Source organism: Danio rerio, chromosome 1 (assembly GCF_052040795.2).
Source record: "Danio rerio strain M-AB ecotype USA chromosome 1, GRCz13ab, whole genome shotgun sequence".
Classification (NCBI taxonomy): domain Eukaryota; kingdom Metazoa; phylum Chordata; class Actinopteri; order Cypriniformes; family Danionidae; genus Danio; species Danio rerio.
Genome location: NC_141021.1, coordinates 838,506 through 860,081, shown reverse-complemented (window position 1 = coordinate 860,081; position 21,576 = coordinate 838,506). Strand labels below are relative to the sequence as shown.

Here is a 21,576-nt window from a genome sequence, read left to right as displayed (position 1 = left end):
AAAGAAACAACAAAAGTCAATAAAAACAACTCGTATACAGAATAATATGACAAATAAAGATATAATGTACAGAGCGACTAATGAAAATGAAACAATGAAGTATATGAAGACAGTTCGAAACAACTAATAAAAAGGCAGAGCTCACGATTAACATATACATACAAATGAACTCATGTGGCTTAAATATTAACTTCACATACCTCGCTCCGCTTTCCCAAAGGGTTCTATTAAATAAATTGTGCAGGATTAAGCCTCCTTTTTCCATAAATCGCACAGCAACGTGTCTTCTCTTCGCTCCTGCTAGCTTGATTAACCTATTAGTATAGGCTACCGAAACACGTGACATGCTCTGATGCTCTAAAATTATTTAAAGGGATATAATGATTTAGTGGTCACTTACACTTTACCCCTTGCCAAAATGCAAGTATCTTCGGACATTCCCACAATATATGTGTGTGATTACCCACATTTCTGCAACCCCTCCAGCATTCCTCTGATTGTGGACGGTTCGTATATTTTGAGATCATCAGTGGTGTTCTAACAAACCTCATTTTTGTTTTCTAGTCAAACTCTTTCCAGTTACGGCTGTTGATCCCCTTATGAGCTTCTGAACATATGTTTTCCCAAATATCATCCTCAATTGTTTCGTTAAGTTCAGATTCCTATTTTGCTTTAATTTGAAGGGTGTTATCTGTTGAATCCAGAATTAGGCTATTATATGTTAAACTGATCATTTTAGTGTGAAAATCCTCACACTCTCCTCCATCTCTGTAGATTTCCAGACTGTCAGATCATCACTATTAATGTCATTTCTGTTCGGCAGCACAATAATCGCTCTCTTATATGGAAATAAAGGGCTTTTCTTCAACAGAATGAAGGAACTGTATGATCTAATGACTCTTTGTGTTGGCTGAAACAGAAAGTTTCACACGCTCACCCTCAAGAAGTCAAATATTTGATCATTTTAATACACACAAAATTAGCATATAGCCAGTTTTCCATATGTTGTGATGCATGTTTTTGTTTTTCATTTATTGAATTTTATTTATTTAACCAATCTGATGTTGAATAGTAGTTTAAAGAGATATGCTGTCTGCATTCCGGTTGTAAATTGCGACAGAAAAGCCTGGTTATAAACTACAAGTCTTTTTTTCTGTTCATTCATTCATTTTGCTTTGGCTTAGTCCCTTTATTTATCAGGAGTCACCACAGTGGAATGAATCGCCAACTATTCCAGCATATGTTTTATGCAGTGGATGCCCTTCAAGCTGCAACCCAGTACTGAGAAACACTCAAACACACTCATTCACACACACTCATACACTACGGCCAATTTAGTTAATCAATTCCCCAATAGTGCATGTGTTTGGACTGTGGGGGAAACTGGAGCACCCACGCCGACATGAGGAGAACATGCAAACTCCACACAGAAACATTAACTGACAGGACTCAAACCAGCAACCTTCTTGCTGTGAGGTAACAGTGCGACACCACTGAGCCACCGTGTCACCCACTTTTTCTGTTATGTTAGAGATTTACATATTATTTTCATGTATAATACATTATTTGAAACTATTATAATGTCAGTAAAAGTCACTTTGTTAAACTGTAGAACTGAATTTTCAACATCAGAAGTGGACAGCGCAGAGATCAACATCCCATAATGCAATTCAAAATAAACAAAGGGGATTTTTAAGGGGATTATTTATCGTGTAACTTATGGTTTATGTTGAAACGTTAGAAAAAGTGACTTTTATTGACATTTTAATAGTATGAAGTGATATACTGTCTGGACTGGGGTTGTAAATTGAGGCACAAGAGCCTGGTAATAAACTGCAAGTCCTTTTTGTTGTTATTTATATATTATTTTGAGTAATTGTTTCAACGTGGCTCGGTGGCCAGCACTGTGGCCTCACAGAAAGAGAGTTTGCATGTTCTCCCCGCGTTAGTGTGGGTTTCCTCCGGGTGCTCCGGTTTCCCCCACAGTCCAAACACATGCGCCATAGGGGAATTGATCAACTACAGTACATTGGCCGTAGTGTTTGAGTGTGTGTGTGAATGTGTATGGGTGTTTCCCAGTATGGGGTTGTGGCTGGCAGAGTATTCACAGTGTAAAACATATGCTGGAATAGTTGGCGGTTCATTCCGCTGTGACAAACTTTGATGAATAAGGGACTAAGCCGAAGGAAAATTAATTTTTGTTTCAATAAAATGTCAATAAAAGTCACTTTTTATTAAACTGAAGAGTCGAATTTCCCATAATGCAATTCACAGTAAATGAATGAAACACTCACAAAACATGAAATATGTTAATTGAAGGGTTTTGTTTACAGTGTAACTTAATTTAAACCAATAAACAGCAAAATTCACTCTATATATTAAACATTTGCAACAGATTGTGTGCGGTGTTAATGCTCAGAGGATGCACATTTAGGCTACTATTTTAAATGGACATATTCTGTCCCATTATACACTCTCAGAAATAAAGGAGCTGTCACTAGTGCAGTACCTTTTCATAAGAGACATATTTGTAGCCAAAGAGTCGACAATGGTACCTCAAAGGTGCATATTAGTACTCGCATGTTCCTAAAAAGTACCTCTGAGGTACCATTATGGACCCTTCACCACACAGATAATGTTCTCCAGCTCTCTGAAACGGACCCTTTCAGGCTTTGATCCTGATTGTGGTGTTTTGGTGACTGTCGCTTTAAATGCAAATGAGAGTGTGCTCTTTTCAGAAGAGGGCGGAGCTACAAATGCATATGGACAGACGGCTGCTTCTCACTCAGGGGTGCTAATGAGATGGAGAGATGGGCACTAGTGGGCGGGGCTTTCCTCTGATGACATGTACAAAGGGAGAATGTCAATCACAGTGTTTCATTCATCAAGTCTGATTAGAATAAACACAATAATACAATTTTACTATTAGAGGCTGGAGATATTCACACAGCGCTGGCACACAACTGTTTATAAAAGTGCTTTAAGCATAACAGCTCCTCTTTAACAGTAAGTTAAAGCTCCAGCCTATTTAAAAATGTCCTTTAGTAAAGCTCTGAATATATAAATGAGTGTTTGCATGTACAATAATGTGATAAAGTGACTTTAAATCATGCATGTGTGGCGTTTTTTATCCAGCTTGAGTGTCTTTCTGCCAGACTTGAGCTCAGTGAAGTGTGAATCTCAGTAGTGGTCTATAAAGTGTGTTGTCGTTCACTGTTTCTCCGTCGTTTGTTGCTCTGATTGGCAGTTTTGGCAGTCTGGCTGTGATTAGTGTTTCCTCATTAAAGCGTCTGACCTACTGAGTGCACACTACAGCCTATTAGGGCCTGGCAGGGGTGCACCATGGGAATGTGACAGGTTTGTTGGGTACGTCTGTGAAAATGCAATGTGTGTAGAGTTTCTATTGTTTAGATGGAAGTTAAAGAATTTGACTCTAGGTGACTTTATTTATTAGTTTATTTGACTCGTTTTTGCACGTACATACTCACACACTTACATACACACTCTCACACACACTCTAATGAGGTTTTATTATTTTTAATCATTTAGAGAATATTGCATTTATATATTTTATTAATTTTTATTTTGATATGTTGGCATGATTTATTGATCTGATATCTAATAGTATAATTCATAGAATTATTGCTCAAATATAGAATTTTTGTTGCACATATACTCACCGGCCACTTTATTAGGTACACCTTAATAGTACCTGGTTGGACTTTCTTTTGCTTTCAGAACTGCCCTAATCCTTGGTGGCAGAGATTCAAGAAGGTACTGGAAATATTCCTCAGGGATTTTGCTCCATGACAGCATCACACAGTTGCTGCAGATTTGCCGGCTGCACATCCATGATGCCAATCTCCCGTTCCACCACATCCCAAAGCTGCTCTATTGGATTGAGCTCTGGTGACTGTGGAGGCCATTTGAGTACAGTGAACTCATCGTCATGTTCAAGAAACCAGTCTGAGATGATTGAGCTTTATGACATGCTGCGTTATCCTGCTGGAAGTAGCCATCAGAAGATGGAGACACTGTGCTCATAAAGGGATGGACATGGTCAGCAGCAATACTCAGGTAGGCTGTGGCGTTGATGCTCAATTGGTACTAATGGACCCAAAGAAAATCTCCCCCACACCATTACACCACCACCACCAGCCTGAACCGCTGATACAAGGCAGGATGATCCATGCTTTCATGTTGTTGAGGCCAAATTGTGAGCCGAGCATCTGAATGTGTCAGCAGAAATGGAGACTCATCAGAGCAGCAACGTTTCTCCAATCTTCTATTGTCCAGTTTTGGTGAGTCTGTGTGAATTGTAGCCTCAGTTTCCTGTTCTTCGCTGACAGGAGCGGCACCCGGTGTGCTCTTCTGCTGCTGTAGCCCATCTGCCTCAAGGTTGGCCGTGTTGTGTGTTCAGAGATGCTCTTCTGCAGAGCTCGGTTGTAACGAGTGCTTATTTGAGTTACTGTTGCCTTTCTATCAGCTGGAACCAGTCTGGCCATTCTCCTCTGACATCAACAAGGCATTTGCACCGACAGAACTGCCGCTCACTGGATATTTCCTCTTTGTCGGAGCATTCTCTGTAAACCCTAGAGATGGTTGAAAATCCCAGTAGATCAGCAGTTTCTGAAATACTCAGAGCAGCCCGTCTGGCAGCAACAACCATGCCACGTTCAAAGTCACTTAAATCCCCTTTCTTCCCCATTCTGATGCTCGCTTTGAACTGCAGCAGATCCTCTTGACCATGTCTACATGCCTAAATGCAGTGAGCTGCTGCCATGTGATTGGCTGATTAGAAATTTGTGTTAATAAGCAGGTATACCTAATAAAGTGGCCACTGAGTGTATATTTTATTTCCATGAATAAGTGCAGTGGATGTGAAGTATCCTCGTTCGCTGAAGTGATGTAATATCAGGTGGAGTATTCTTCATTATAAATATTGTGCTCAGTTTGTGAAGCGAGCATTAGAAGCAGCTGTGCTGAATCATAGATCTATTGTGTCAGATTTATTGCAATGCCATTACATAACCTGTCTGTTAAAACTATCACGGCTGGCCGTTAATATTGTCACAGCTGGTTTAAATATGCTATATTTCATAATTCTCTGCATACTGTAATGCTGTATGCTGAAAGGTGATGTCACACTGTCACGAATCAGTTCATGTGTGTGTGTGTGTGTGTGTGTGTCTGTATGTGCAGGGGTGGATTTAGGGATTTGGGGACCCTAAGCACATCCATCCATGGGGCCCAGCAGTCTAAATATTCAATTCAATTCAGCTTTATTTGTATAGCGCTTTTACTATGTAGATTGTGTCAAAGCAGCTTCACATAAATGGTCATAGTAACCGGAACAGTGTAGTTTAGTTTTTAGTGTTTAAGTTCAGTTTAGTTCAGTTTAGCTCAGTTCAGTGTGGTTTAATCATTACTGAGAGTTCAAACACTGAAGAGCAAATTCATCGATGCGTAGCTCTATCAATCCTGAACCATGCGAGCCAGCGGAGAGGGAGAAACACTTCACCTGACTCCCTTTGAATAAGAACCCTTTGTATATTTATTTATTTATTAAAGATTTTTTTTTCTTAAAATAAATTCACAACTAAAAGTCATAAACCATTTTACTCTCATTTGACTGCTGGACTGCTCCATGATTGAGGGTGGGGGAGCAAATTTGCAAAAAATTGAATAATCATGTTAAATTAATTTTTTTTAGACCCTCGTCATACAAAATATGATAGAAAACTATGTTAAATATAATTTGAAGGTTTTATTTCTCTGTCTGGGTATTTATTACAGATTTCCTGTGGTCACTTACCTCACTTATTGGTTAAATCCATCCTCAATCCGACGATTCAGCCTTCATTTTTCTTATAAACTCACTTTTTGCAATAATGTATTGTTTTTTTTTTCTTCATGTAAGTATCTGGCTTGAGCTTGTACTCCTGTTTTTGAGGAACATTCATGTGTTGACAGAATGTTGATTCATTGACGAATCAATCCGATTTGTCAACGAGTCATTCTCTCGAATCGGTTCTTTTAACCTTTTCTTCTTTGATTCTTCTTCTTCAGGACATTTCTTAATGACATTTACTCACTATTTACTCTCCCTCAAGGGGTTAACCTGAAAATAAGCAACTATTGACTTCCATAGTAGGAAAAACAAATGCTATGGAAGTCAATGAAATAGGTTTCCAGCTATCTTCCAAATATCCTCTTTTTAAAGTTAAACATAGCTATTGTGGAGGATGAGTAAATGATGACAGAATTTCAAATTTGGGTGAACTATCCTTCTAAACAAAAGCAGGATCTAATATTATTTCACTTCAGTAATTCGAATTGCTCCAGTTATGAAGTGAATCGTCTAAACGAATCGGTTGCAAAAATGAATCAGAGAATCAAATGACAGTTGAATCGCAAGCGCAGCAGTTTGGCGCCATTATTTTTGTCGTCTTTGGCTTTCCATACGAACAGTTTCAGTCACCGTGAAGGTAAACATTTTGGTTGTTCTTGTTTTAATCCCATTATTGAAATGAGTCTGTGATCGGTTACCGCCGCTCGTCACCTTCACGTTACCGGACGCCGCCATTATGGGTCAAATAAACTGGACACTGATAGACGCCGCTGAGTGACCGTGAGTGTTTGTGAAAGAGACGGAGAGAAAGAGTGTGTGTGTGTGTGTGTGTGTGTGTGTGTGTGTGTGTGTGTGTGTGTGTGTGTGTGTGTGTGTGTGTTCACACAAGCGTTTTCGGGTTATTTGTGGATGTGAGTTACATTATGGGATGTTGATTACTGCTCTGTCCACTTTTAATGATGAAAATTCAACTCTACAGTTTAACAAAGCGACTTTTATTGACATTTTAGTGGTTTAAAATAATTATATAATGTATAAAAAGTAGAGGAATAAGTCTGTTAAATAGCAGTAAATGTGCTGCAGTTTCTGAGAAACAAGGTTTCTGCAGCGTAATATTCAACACCAAATCAGACGATATAGCACTGCAAGCTATTAAATATGTTCATTAAAGTCACTTTCCACCACTTGTCAAGCTGTTTGAGGAAAGATCAAGGTCTCATAATGCAAACAATAAAAAGTAAAAACAAGAATGTTGCTTTAACAGTGCTTTTTAATGGTTTAATGCATAAACAACATTTCCTAAAGCAATAATTCTTAAGCTTTATGTCCTCGTCATTTTCAGTTCTTGATGGCTCTGTAGTTTATTTCCTCATGAAAGGGTTGATCAGGTTTAATTGTGAATCTCTGCAGTTTTAACCATCTTAAATCTGACTAGCGCTAGTCTTTAAGCCGTCCTTCATTGTTAACCGAAAGTCAGTTGTTTATGTAAGTGGCAAATAAAGTCCCCGAGGCAGACAGAGAGTCTCGAGTGCTGCTAATAACCCTGCTAATGTCTGCCTCTGAATAACAGTGCATTCATGTGTCCGTGTGCAGCGTCTCCGTCTGCCGCTGCTGGACTCCACGCTGACAGACGAGCACCTTTATAATGGGACGCGCTTAACCTTTGACCTCAGCACAAAGACGCCTAAAGAGGCGGTCATGGATGAGTGTAACCGAGCGAAACTCAGAGGATCTGATCTGGAAACACTGTAATATCACATGTACAGCCACAACCTGAAGGTAAAAGAAACTCTTTGTTTGTTGCCAGCGGCCTTAAAAAAAACTCATTCGAGACTCTCTTTCATGTCCAGCTACAGAAACGATGGATGTTTGCTGTAAAGCAGGACACCTCACATGAAAATGAAACATACTATAGTAATTTATAGTAAATACTATACTGTTTTGGATTATATTACAGCAAAGTACTTGAATAAATCTGTTAATTTTTACGGAAGCTATGGTAACAACTATACTGATTGATCTGCTGTTATGATTCCATCGTTGCTATGGTAACACAACAACTATACTATGTAATCTGCTTTGGTGATTCTGTAGTTGCTATAGTAACACAACAACTATACTATGTACTTTGCTGTGGTGATTCTGTAGTTGCTATGGTAACACAACTATACTGATTGATCTGCTGTGATGATTCTACAGTTGCTATGTTAACACTAACTATACTAAGCGATCTGTTGTGGTGCCTATACAGTTGCTATGGTAACATGACAACTATACTGATTGATCTGCTTTGATGATTCTACGGTTGATATGGTCACACAACTATACTGATTGATCTTGTGTGGTGATTCTACAGTTGCTATGGTAACACAACAAGTATACTAATTGATCTGCTGTGGTGATTCTACAGTTGCTATGGTAACACAAGAACTATACTAATTGATCTGCTGTGGTGATTCTACAGTTGCTATGGTAACACAACTATACTGTTTGATCTGTTGTGGTGATATTATAGTTGCTATGGTAACACAGCTATACTGATTGATCTCTTGTGGTGATTCTACAGTTGCTATGGTAACACAACTATATTGATTGATCTGTTGTGGTGATTCTAAAGTTGCTATGGTAACACAACTATACTGATTGATCTGCTGTTATGATTTCATCGTTGCTATGGTAACACAACAACTATACTATGTAATCTGCTTTGGTGATTCTGTAGTTGCTATAGTAACACAACAACTATACTATGTACTTTGCTGTGGTGATTCTGTAGTTGCTATGGTAACACAACTATACTGATTGATCTGCTGTGATGATTCTACAGTTGCTATGTTAACACTAACTATACTAAGCGATCTGTTGTGGTGCCTATACAGTTGCTATGGTAACATGACAACTATACTGATTGATCTGCTTTAATGATTCTACGGTTGATATGGTCACACAACTATACTGATTGATCTTGTGTGGTGATTCTACAGTTGCTATGGTAACACAACAAGTATACTAATTGATCTGCTGTGGTGATTCTACAGTTGCTATGGTAACACAAGAACTATACTAATTGATCTGCTGTGGTGATTCTACAGTTGCTATGGTAACACAACTATACTGTTTGATCTGTTGTGGTGATATTATAGTTGCTATGGTAACACAGCTATACTGATTGATCTCTTGTGGTGATTCTACAGTTGCTATGGTAACACAACTATATTGATTGATCTGTTGTGGTGATTCTAAAGTTGCTATGGTAACACAACTATACTGATTGATCTGTTGTGGTGATTCTACAGTTACTATGGTGACACAACTATACTAATTGATCTGTGTGGTGATTCTTTAGTTGCTATGGTAACATAACTATACCAAGTGATCTGTTGTGGTAATTCTACAGTTGCTATGGTAGTGGCAGCACAATTACTATACTGATTTATCTGTTGTGGTTATTCTATAGTTGCTATGGTAACTTAACAACTGTACTGATTGGCCTGTTGATATTCTACAGTTGCTATGGCAACACAACTATACTGATTGACCTGATCTGTTGTTGATCAGTACAGTACAGTTGATCAGTTCTCTGTAGTTGATACTACAGTATGCTGGAGCATTCATTAACAAAGAGTTGCAAACACTATATTTACTATATGAACAAAATAATAATCTTTACTACAGTATGGTTTAAAAACACAAGTATTTACTGTAGTATTTATGAGGCAGTCAGCGAAATCTCTATTAAATCTTTCTAAAATGAAAACAATTTGTCAGAAATGTGTTGTTGACCCCCACAGATCAGAGTTCTGCATAACATGTAAAATATGCCTTACCATCTTATGAATAAGTAGGATATTTAAATATTTGAAATTCAGATCATTCCTGTATTTTCAGCATCATTACTTGTAACATTTTAAATGTCTTTACTGTCAAATAAAAGCATATATTCCTTTTAAACATTATGAGAACACAAATATAAATGATTTTGATTCTGCAACATCAACAAAATTTCCCACAGACACACACTCGCACATGGTTTGGCACTGGCAGTCCAACGTGCAATGGCTTGCCAATGTTGTTGTTTTGCACATTACAGCATCAGAAATAATCTTTATCCTCTGAACAACACAATAACACACAACCATATGGACACACACACACACACACACACAGGCCATCCCCAGTCTAAATATAGAGCACACACTATCAAAACGTGCATATGGACATGCATGCATGGACACGTGCACAGACGGCTTGCATATTGAGCGTCTGTGCGAACACACACACACAGGCACACACAGAGAAAGCTGACAGCACTAAATAAATCCATTTATAAAACAAGAGCGCCAAGAAGCACTTCTAGTTATCATTGTGCGGCCCATCTGTTATGTGCTGCAGTCCCAGCATGCCTCATTCATAACACAAACAAACATTTTAGATAGTTGTATTTTTATTACAGTATATTAAATGTTTTAAAAGATTGAAATTCTCTATTCTTAAATAGTATTTTTAATATATATTTTAACTTATTATAAGAAATTTACATAATAATTTATTAATAATTAAAATGGAAAAATATAAGTGGTTTGTTTATTTGTTTGTTTGTTTTATTTATTTGTGTGTTTGTTATTTGTTTGTTTATTTAGTTTCAAAATCAGTCATAAGTGGCTTACTTATTTGTTTTATTTTGTTGTTCGCCTGTTTAGTTTCAAAATCAGTCATATGTAGTTTATTCATTTATTTATTAATTTATTTTAGTTATTTTATTCTGTTTTAAAAATTAGCCATAAGTGGTTTATTAGTTTATTTGTTTGTTTATTTAGTTTCAAAATCAGTGATTTATTTATTTATTTATTCATTTATCTATTAATTTATTTATTTTGAAGTTTAAATGTCATCTAAAAACTTTATAAATGTCTCTCTTCTATCTGGAATCACTCCAAAAAATAAATAAAGTTTTGTTTTGGTGACAGAGCTTCTAAACAGATAATAAATATATTTTAAAGATAGAAGTAGTGAATGCTAATATGCAAATTGACAAGTGTATGTAATTACTATATGCAACGTTATATGTGCAGCTTTTATGTGCAAATTAGCATGTAAAGCTATACCCAATTGGGCCAGCAACCATCCAATCAGTAACAATATATTTCAAGTTTTAAGAAACATTTATTCATTAACTCTGTTTACTTATTAATATGGTTTAATTATCTTCCTTACAATAACATTCGTTTTTAAGGTTTTTTTTAGGTTTTAAATTGGCCATTAAAAAAGTCTTTAGCATTTAGCCTTGTGTAAGTCAAGTGAAATTTAATTTATTATGGTCTTAAAATGGTCTTAAAAAGTCTTAAATTTGACTTGATGAAACCTGTAGAAACCCTCTTACTGCTCCAAAATACTTTAAATGTTTCTCAAAATAAAATATATTGTATTTAAAGGGGGAAAATTTTAATTTTTATCCAGACATTTAAAAAGAACAGTTTTTCAGAGCAGTAATCACAATACCCTGAAACCGTGATACTTTTATCAAAGGTTATCTTACCATCTTCTTATATTCCGGATCTTATACTGGGCCATGCCTGTTTTATACCTCAATCAACAAGTCTGCCTTTTCCCAGTGGTTTATTGTTGTGTACAGGAAAAATATTCAAAACTAGACACGTTCCTAACATTAATAAATATCTCTCCATGTTTTCTCTCAGTGTTTTTGACAGTACATGTGAGTAAAGCGTCTCATTCCTCACTTCTTGCTCATATTAATCTCGTTTTTGTGTTCTTTTGGCAGGTTGAGGTGCGAGTCAAAGGTGAGCCGTGGGTTACAGCAGAACCGCTAGAGATCTCGGAGCATTCATCACCAGAACACACACACACACACTCCAGCAAACATCCGGGAGCCTCTGGATCTCCAGCGCTGACAGTGAGGTGAGAGATGGAGGATTCTCTTCACGACCTGTCGTAACTCTGTTTTTGACCACAGGGAAAGCAGTTCCCCGAACTCACGGTTCACAGTTAAACAATTATTTGATATTTTTAAGACACTTTTTAGCTGAACTTGAACTTGACTTCTTCCAATTTCCTACCTTTAATAATTTGGCAGATTATTTTGCTTGTTTTAAGGAAAAACTCACTTAGTTGTGACATTATTTCTGAAAACAAAGCATGTTTTCTGCTTGTCTAGAAAATGCTTCTTGATTTCAGAATTGTTTTTATATTTGACTTGAAACTCAAAAAATTAAAAGCTCATAACAAATTCATTTTATATATACACTCACTGGCCACTTTATTAGGTACACCTGTCCAACTGCTCGTTAACACAAATCTCTAGTCAGCCAATTACATGGCAGCAGCTCAATGCATTTAGGCATGTAGACATGGTCAAGATGATCTCCTGCAGTCCAAAGCGAGCATCAGAATGGGGAAGAAAGGGAATTTAGGAGACTTTGAACGTGGCATGGTTGTTGCTGGTTGTGCAGAAAGATTTTTACGCACAACCATCTCTAGGGTTTACAGAGAATTGTCCGACAAAGAGGAAATATCCAGTGAGCGGCAGTTCTGTGGGCGCAAATGCCTTGTTGATGAGACCAGAGGTCAAAGGAGAATGGCCAGACTGGTTCCAGCTGATAGAAAGGCAACAGTAACTCAAATAAGCACTCGTTACAACCGAGCTCTGCAGAAGAGCATCTCTGAACACACAACACGTCCAACCTTGAGGCGGATGGGCTACAGCAGCAGAAGAGCACACCGGGTGCCGCTCCTGTCAGCTAAGAACAGGAAACTGAGGCTACAATTCACACAGACTCACCAAAACTGGACAATAGAAGATTGGAGAAACGTTGCTGCTCTGATGAGTCTCCATTTCTGCTGACACATTCGGATGCTCGGCTCACAAACATGAAAGCATGGATCATCCTGCCTTGTATCAGCGGTTCAGGCTGGTGGTGGTGGTGTAATGGTGTGGGGGAGATTTTCTTTGGGTCCATTATTACCAATTGAGCATCAACGCCACAGCCTACCTGAGTATTGCTGCTGACCATGTCCATCCCTTTATGAGCACAGTGTCTCCATCTTCTGATGGCTACTTCCAGCAGGATAACGCAGCATGTCATAAAGCTCAATCATCTCAGACTGGTGTCTTGAACATGACGATGAGTTCACTGTACTCAAATGGCCTCCACAGTCACCAGAGCACAATCCAATAGAGCAGCTTTGGGATGTGGTGGAACGGGAGATTGGCATCATGGATGTGCAGCCGACAAATCTGCAGCAACTGTGTGATGCTGTCATGGAACAAAATCTCTGAGGAATATTTCCAGCAGCTTCTTGAATCTCTGACATGAAGGATTAAGGCAGCTCTGGTGGAAAAAGTACTAGTAAGGTGTACCTAATAAAGTGGCCGGTGAGTGTCTATGTGTATATTTGTATAGTTGAAGTCAGTGTTTTATTTCTGGAGACAATTGAAAACAAATATTGCTTAAGGGGGTTAATAATATTGACCTTAAACTGCTTTTTAAAAAATTAAAAACTGCTTTTATTCTAGCTGAAATAAAACAAACAAGACTTTTCCCATAAGAACAAATATTATACAAGAAAGAGCAAGTAACACTGAATGAACCATACCCGCAGCTGAAATGTAAATCTGAGGTACTATTTTTCTTTAAAGTGTCTGTGAAAGTTTGGAGTTGATAATAATGTGGGATAGTGAGGAGGTGGGCTTCGGTGTCACTATGAAGAATATACGTGATGGTACACAGTGTTCTCTGTGACTCCCACACACTCATATAGAAACACAGCAGGAAAGAGGGAGACGTCCACACACTGAATGACAACAGAACACATTTGTGCCAAAAAGTATAGTCGCAGTGCTGATTCCTTCATGAAAAACCCTCTTAAAGGGGAGCTATTTTGCAAAAATGACTTTTATAAGGGGTTTAACCCTAATTGTGTCAGCAGTGTGTCAATATCTCCAGCCTCCAGTGTTAAACATGAAGCAATCATATTGTTTATAATCAGACTTGATTAGTGAATTGATTAACATTCTCGCTTTGTACATGTCATCAGAGGGGAAAAGCCCCACTCACTAGTGATGATTATTTAATTGTTTATTCCAGCCAAACTAAAAAAAACGAAGTCTCCTGAAGAACAATATCATAGGAAATACTGTGGAAAACTTTGAAGAGTTGGACAGGAGGTAATGATCAGGAGCTGATCATGTTGCAGTGTTCAGGGCCAGCAGGACAGTAAATATGAGCTGCAGTCTGTGTGTCTGACAGCTCCTCTGGGAAACACACTCACATCAGAGATTCAGCTTCAGTAAACAAACACTGGCAGGAGATCCGTCCACAGATATATGAGAAACTGAATGAAATTTGGCTCTGTGTGAAAAATACAGTCAAGTAGGAAAGTTTTTGTTCAACTGTAAGAGAAAGCTGAGGAATATATATTTTCCATAATGATGCTGCTTGTACATCATCCTATTATCTTTAGGGAGAAGTCTGCGTCGTTCATGATCTAATCTAAAAACTTGCTGGTTGAATAAAGGTAACTTTAAGTCTGAATTTGCCAGGGGTTTGAGTACTTTCAGACTTGTGCAATATTTTTTCTTCTTCAAATATTTTTTTCAAGTGATATCTAATGGATAATATTTTTTATTTTGGAGTCTTGTTTGTTTTATTTCGGCTAGAATAAAAGCAGTTCTTATTTTTTTAGGGTCAATATCATTAGCCCCCTTAACCCTCATGTACACTGTAAAAAATAAATCCGTAAAATTTACAGTAAAAAACAGCAGCTGTGGTTGCCAGTACTTTACCATTAAAAACACGGTACAAACTGTAAAAGTAACTTTTCATTTTTACAGTAAATTACCGTATTTTATTAATTTATAGAGGTAATATGTCTGTATTTTTGAATGATCAACTACTAAACACCAGTATGGTAACACGGATGATTAAATTAAAGTCATGAAATAAACATTGTTTATCAACATTAGGTGTAACATAAATCTCTAATGTACATTACTGATGGGGAAACAACTAAAAAGATCCATATTAATGTAAACAAAATGCTTAAAAAGTTATGTGCCATGCAGGGAATTCTGGGAAAGTCAATTTACGGTTATTTGCCGTATATATTGAGGAAACATACTGTTAATCAGGTTATGGATTTGTACTGTAGCATTTTTACAGTTTTTTACCGTTGAAATCACGGCCATTTTTTACAGTATACAGTAGGGGATGTTTTCATCCCCTCTAGGGTGATTTAGTGTCTTTATTTGGCTATAACGTTCTCTGTGTTTCAGCTAGCTGAATGGTTTTTGCTGATAAATCCTATTTTTAAAAATATATTTTGAGAAAATGCTTTGAAATTAAAAAAACAACTCAATGACACACTCTTGGCAAATGTATAACCCTTTTTTATCTTCAGGATGAAAAAATTCACTGAATTAAACTGCTGTGAAAATGCATCACTTTTTTAATCTGTTAATCAACCTCAGTCCTGATCAAAACTAATAAATTACTTAGTAAATTGCAGGATTTTAACTCTTTAATTGGCAAATTCATAAATTATTTCACTGATTTGGTTAAAAAACACACACACAAAATGACCTTTTTTATATAAAAGGTAATTGTGGACTGGGTTTGTTTTTACTTTTCTATCAAAGTCATGGACATGTGAAACAACATCGCCTTTGGTCCATTGTTGTGGATTAATTTTCATTTCTTTCTCCTAGGGTCCGTTCTTCGTACGTGGATTACTCAAGTTAGCTGGATTTGGATATTGACGATTTGACACGATCCAGGATCGTTTCGTTCTTCAAAGCTGATCCGAGAGTTGTTGTCATAGCAACAGTTCTGCTACGTCAAACCTGATCGGGAGCAGGTTCAATTCACATAAACAGGATTAGATCGCCTCAGTTCAAGCAAAGATAATACAGAAAGTATGTTCCGAATTCTGATATTTTCTTTCTTACAGTAAAAGTTATATACACTTAGGAAAATGGTACATATTTTTTAACTATATATATATAAAGTTATAGTTATTAATAAAATAAATAAAGTTATACATATTAATAAAACTTATGCAATCTGCACCCTCGAAATGAAAGTACAAAGACTGCCACCTGGTGGTGCAAAGAGAAAACTTATTTATATGAACTTTTTAGATCGCTTTAGTACAAATTGTGTATAATAGAAATGCACAATATGTGACTTTTTTTTAAAGCAATAATACATTTATGCTGTCATAAACATGTTTTGATAGTTAATATGCCAGTGTTTTGATGCTTCACAAAAGTTGCAGAAGCCTTTACCAATATGAAAATGCTTTTGTAAACAACCAGTTATTCTTTACACCGAATAAAAAATATTTTCTAAATGTAGAACTAAATACATTGTTTTGCATTGAAATACATGATGATACACTTGACACATGAAAGTAGAAAGCCTGCAGCTCACAACAAATGTGGAAGGTTATCGCGTGTCATATTTAACAAACCGTTTACTGCTAATTTGATGTAATTTTGCTCACATGGATAATTGAATATTAATCAGATGATGTCATTACGCTGCTGTGCCGTGAGTCAATCGCTGCATTGCTGATCATGATTTCGAGGATCGATAGATCTGTCCTTCATAACACACGCAGCGATCACAGATCTGTTTATCCAGACATTCTAATCTGATTCGCGAACTTGTTTGAAGAACCAAATTAGCGAGAGATCAGTTATCAAGATTAAAAGATCCAGGATCTGCCAAATAATCTTAGATCATTTAAGCGAGGTACGAAGAACAGACCCCTACACTCAGATTCAGTTTTATTGCTAAGTGTGCTTTACACTCACAATGAATTTGTTTTGGCTACAGAAGCTTCCATTGTTCATAAAGTGACAACACTAAATAAATATGAGGAAAAAAGACGATAAACATTAAACAGAGATGCAGTTAGTCCTGAAATCTGGATGTTGAGTTGTATGTACAGTTTTGTTATAAATATACAGGTTATAAGGTGCTGTGCACAAATGTGAATGTAGGAAGTATTGCATTGTATATTGATATGAGGTGCTGTGTACAAGTGCGTATGAGAAAGAATTGCACATATTTATGGCACAGTTGGGGAATATTTACCTGTTTATGAGGTAGATGACCCGAGGAAAGAAACTTTTCCTGTGTCTGGCTGTTTTTGTGCTTGGTGCTCTAAAGCACCAACCAGTAACAGTTCGAACAGGTAGTGTGCTGGGTGTGAGGCGTCCAGAGTGATTACATTTACAGTTGGGGGTTGGTTTTGCCTCATTTACTTTTATTATAATCACAATTTTTTTTGTTCAAAACCATGACAACATATAATCATGCATGTTTGATTGTTGGTGGTTTTTCCTTTTGGGAGGAGATCAAATTTGTCATTTTTACTGTTGATCATCAGTGGGCACCAATAACCTGAAAAACCCTAAAAAAAAAGCGTAGTTTCTAGATTTTAACAGCACGTTAAAGTGTGTGTGAGAGTGATCTCAGACACCTCAAAGTGCGTAAAGAAAATAAAAATATGCATCTCAGCTCTCAGAACTACATGGAGTAAACAAAAACAAAGACTGTGTATTTATGCACCATTAAATGTGGTTATAATGGAAGTCAATGGGGCAAAAACAACCAAAAATAAATAAATCCTGGGGGGGTGTGTGAAGGAAAATGAATCCAAAACAATGATGTTAATAATCGTTCACATGTCCAAGACTGATAAAAGGTAAAAGATAAATAAAACAATCCAGTCCACAACTACTTTTTATTTTACAAATGTGTCAAAATTCCAAAAAAAAAATATCTGGTTCATTTTAGTTTTTATTTCAGCGTATGTTTTTATCCCGAACATAACAAAAGGGTAGTAAATTTGAACAGTTTACAAGGGTTCAGAAATATTAGTGTTGGATTGTCTGCAGAACAAACCACTGTTATACAATGACTTGCCTAATTACCCTAACTTTACCCTAATTACCCTAGTGAAGCCTTTAAATGTCACTTTAAGCTGAACACTAGTGTCTTGAAGAATATCTAGTCTAATATTATTTACTGTCATCATGACAAATATAAAATAAATCAGTTATCAGAGATGAGTTACAACTATTATGATTAGAAATGTGCTGAAGAAATCTCTTCATTAAACAGCAGGATAATATTTAACAGGAGAGCTAAAGATGCAACTGTATATAATTTCAATACAAACTTTTATTTTGGATGTGATTAATTGCAGTTATTCTTTGCTCAGCACTAATGCATATTTAAAAATGGTGATTTACAAAATAAGTCGTTTGTCAGCTCTCCACATGCAGACTCTTTTGTCACTGACACTGAAGCTTCTATTCTGGACGTGCCATAAATTATCCAACAGCTCAAAGCTCCGCTCATCAGTCTGCGGATGAAGAAAGTGCCGTATTCAATAATTAAAATGACGTTACTCAACTCCTGGACGAGCAGCCTTTAAAAGCTTTAAATCTGCTGTTCACACCGGAGGGAAAACCCTGTCATCGTTTACTCACAATCCTGACCGAGCCAATCACACTCTGACATGTTCCCTCACCGTTATTTCTGAATGTTCTCTGAGTGTAAAAAATGTTTCTTATTAGTCTGTCCATGTTAGATTCCATTCGAATTTGCAAACGTTGTCTGAGCGTTAGGCGTGAATCTTCTCTGAACGTTCTAAAAACATTACTAAAACATTTCATGAATAAGACCAGATAAAAGTTATTGCTGGATAAACTTTGTATCATAACTTTGAGAGAACCTTGTAAGAACATTCTGGCAACGTTAGCAGTAATATCTTACAACTAAAATATTTAGAGAATAATATTTTTGTCCAAATGTTTTGAAAACATTAAAGACCTTATTACTTTGAACATATAATATGGCATTGGTTATTGATGAACTGGATGAACATGTGATCATAACTTTGAGGGGAGTTTGTAAGAACATTATGGCAATGTTAGTTTTGAATGTTCACTGAACGTTCTGAAACAGATATAAGATTTTATAACTAAAACTTTTCATGAACGTTATTTTTGTTTTGATGCTTTGAGAATATTAAAGACCAAATAAAAGTTATTACTGGATAAATATTGAATCATAACTTTGAAAAAACCTTGAAATAACGTTCTGGCAACATTAGAACTAACATTTTATAGCTGAAATGTTTAACAAACAATGTTTTTGTCCTAATGTCCTACCTAAAGACAAGATAAAAGTTATTACTGGATAAACATTGAATCATAAGTTTGAGAGAACCATGTAAAAACGTTCTGGCAACATTAGAATTAACATTTTTCATAACTAAAACATAACATGAACTATAGATTTATCCTAATGTTTTGAAAACATTAAAGACCTGAACAAACATTCTGGTGATGTTACTGGATGAACATTTGATCTTAACTTTGAGACAACCTTGTAAGAACATTCTGGCAATGTTAGAAGTAAAATTTTATAACTGAAATGTTTAATGAACAATGTTTTTGTCCTATTTTCCTACCTAAAGACAAGATCAAAGTTATTACTTGATGAACATTTGAACATAACTTTGAGGGAACCTTGTAAGAACATTTTAGAAACATTAATTTTTTTATGTTTTCTGAACGTTCTGGGACAAGTAGTAAGATTTTATTACTGAAACATGAACTGCATTTTTGTTCTAATGTTTTGAGAACATTAAAGGTGCAGTATGTAAATTTGACACCCAGTGGTTGAACTAGGTATTGCACTCCTGATTCAAAACACGTGCAAGTGCAGATTGCCAGATTGACAACACCAATAAAGGCTGATTTAAATCGTGTCCTGAATAAAGGGCAACCAAAAAATTATTTGTTTTTCAAAAAGGCAACACAGGTGCTGGAATATAATTGGCTGAACAACCAATGGACAGGTTAAAAAGACTTATAGACAGATGCTCCAGCACTGAACACACATGTTCAAAGCAGAATATCTGACTTCAGAATGGTTTCTCAGATAAACAAGAATGTTCACTGAGCATGTTTCTGACATATCTGCACACATATGATGCTGTCTTTATGCTCTAGAAGAGTCAAAAAATGATGAAAGAGCAGATTAAAGTTATTGCTTGATAAATGTTTGATCAAAACTTTGAAATAACCTTGTAAGAACGTTCTGGCAACATTAGAAGTAACATTATACACCTGAAATGTTTAATGAACAATGTTTTTTGTTCTTTTAAATAACTAATTATTATTAAATATTTATTAAATAAATTAGTATAATTAGTATTATTATTAGGGTTATTATAATTAGTATTATTAAATAACTAAAACATTACATGAATGATATTTTTAACTTAATGTTTTGAGAACATTAACGACCAGATAACTTTAAACAAATGTTCTGTTAATGTTACTGGATCAACGTTTGATCATAACTTTGAGATAACATTTTAAGAACGTTCTGGCAACATTAGAAGTAACATTATACACCTGAAATGTTTAATGAACAATGTTTTTTGTTCTTATGAGAACATTAAAGACCAGATACAAGTTAATTGCTGGATAAATGTTTGATCATAACTGAGAAATCCTTGTATAAGAAGATTCTGGCAACTTTAGAAGTAACATTTTATAACTAAAAAGTTTCATGAATAATATTTTTATTTTAATGTTTTGAGAACATTAAAGACATGATAACTTTGAGCAAACGTTCTGTTAAGGTTACTGGATGAACATTTGATCATAACTTTGAGACAACCTTGAAATAACATTATGAGAACGTTCCCTGTTAAAGGGGCAGGACACACAGAAGTGTAAATTTCCTCATCATTTACACTCAAGTGGTTCTGAACTTGACTTTTTATGATATTCTGAGGAATAGTGGGCGACGTGGTGGCTCAGTGGTCAGCACTGTGGCCTCACAGCAAGAAGGTTGCTGGTTTGAGTCCTGGCTGGGTCAGTTGGCGTTTCTGAGTTCACATGTTCTCCCCGTGTTGGCGTGGGTTTCCTCCGAATGCTCCCCCACAGTCCAAACACATGCGCTATAGGGGAATTGATCAACTAAAGCGGCTGTAGTGTATAAGTGTGTGTGTTAAAAAGTGTGTATGGGTGTTTCCCAATACTGGGTTGCAGCTGGAAGGGCATCTGCTGCATAACTCATATGCTGAAATAGATGGCGGTTCATTCCACTGTGGCGACCCTAGATAAATAAAGGGACTAAGCCGAAGGAAAATGAATGACTGAATTCTGAGGAATAAAAGCGATGACAATTTCCATTTTTGTGTGAACTACCCCTTAAATGTCCCTAGAAATCAATTATATTATTAAAATATAATGTATATTTGTGAATATTAATACAATTATTATTATTAAAACACTATAAAAGTGTAAAACAAGCTAAATTATCTGGCAATGATGTAAGTTAAATAATTTAAACATCATTATGGTAGATTATTTTGCTTGTTTTATTGAAAAACCCACTTCATTTTGACTCATTATTTCTGAAAACAACACAATATGTTGTGCTTGTCTAATAAATGCCTTTTAATTTCAGAATTTGTAGATATTTGGACAGGAAACAAGACAAAAGCAATAGTTGTCAAACTAAAGTGTTAGCAGAATTGTCTCTCTTTAATCTAGTGAAACGTGCATTGTTGTTGTTGTTGTTGTTGTTGTTGTTGATGATGTCATACAGTGTTTGAGTGACAGGGCAGCAGAATGGAGTCCTCATTAGTGTGCACAATACTCAGTGTTCTGCGTC

At 36.2% G+C, this 21,576-nt stretch overlaps 1 protein-coding gene across 2 annotated transcripts in view; it reads left to right on the top strand.

The window, feature by feature from the left end:
* The first annotated feature begins 6,356 nt into the window (after nucleotides 1–6,356).
* Nucleotides 6,357–21,576, top strand: part of adamts5 (ADAM metallopeptidase with thrombospondin type 1 motif, 5 (aggrecanase-2)) — a 46,062-nt gene continuing 30,842 nt past the window's right edge. The window contains exons 1-3 of one of the 2 annotated variants that reach the window (XM_087236174.1): nucleotides 6,357–6,488; nucleotides 7,445–7,630; nucleotides 11,631–11,767. The gene's annotated coding sequence lies outside the window, so the exon portion shown is untranslated. Of the gene's footprint in view, nucleotides 6,632–7,444; nucleotides 7,631–11,630; nucleotides 11,768–21,576 lie in introns of both variants that reach the window. The other variant, XM_087236173.1, reaches the window with a different exon arrangement.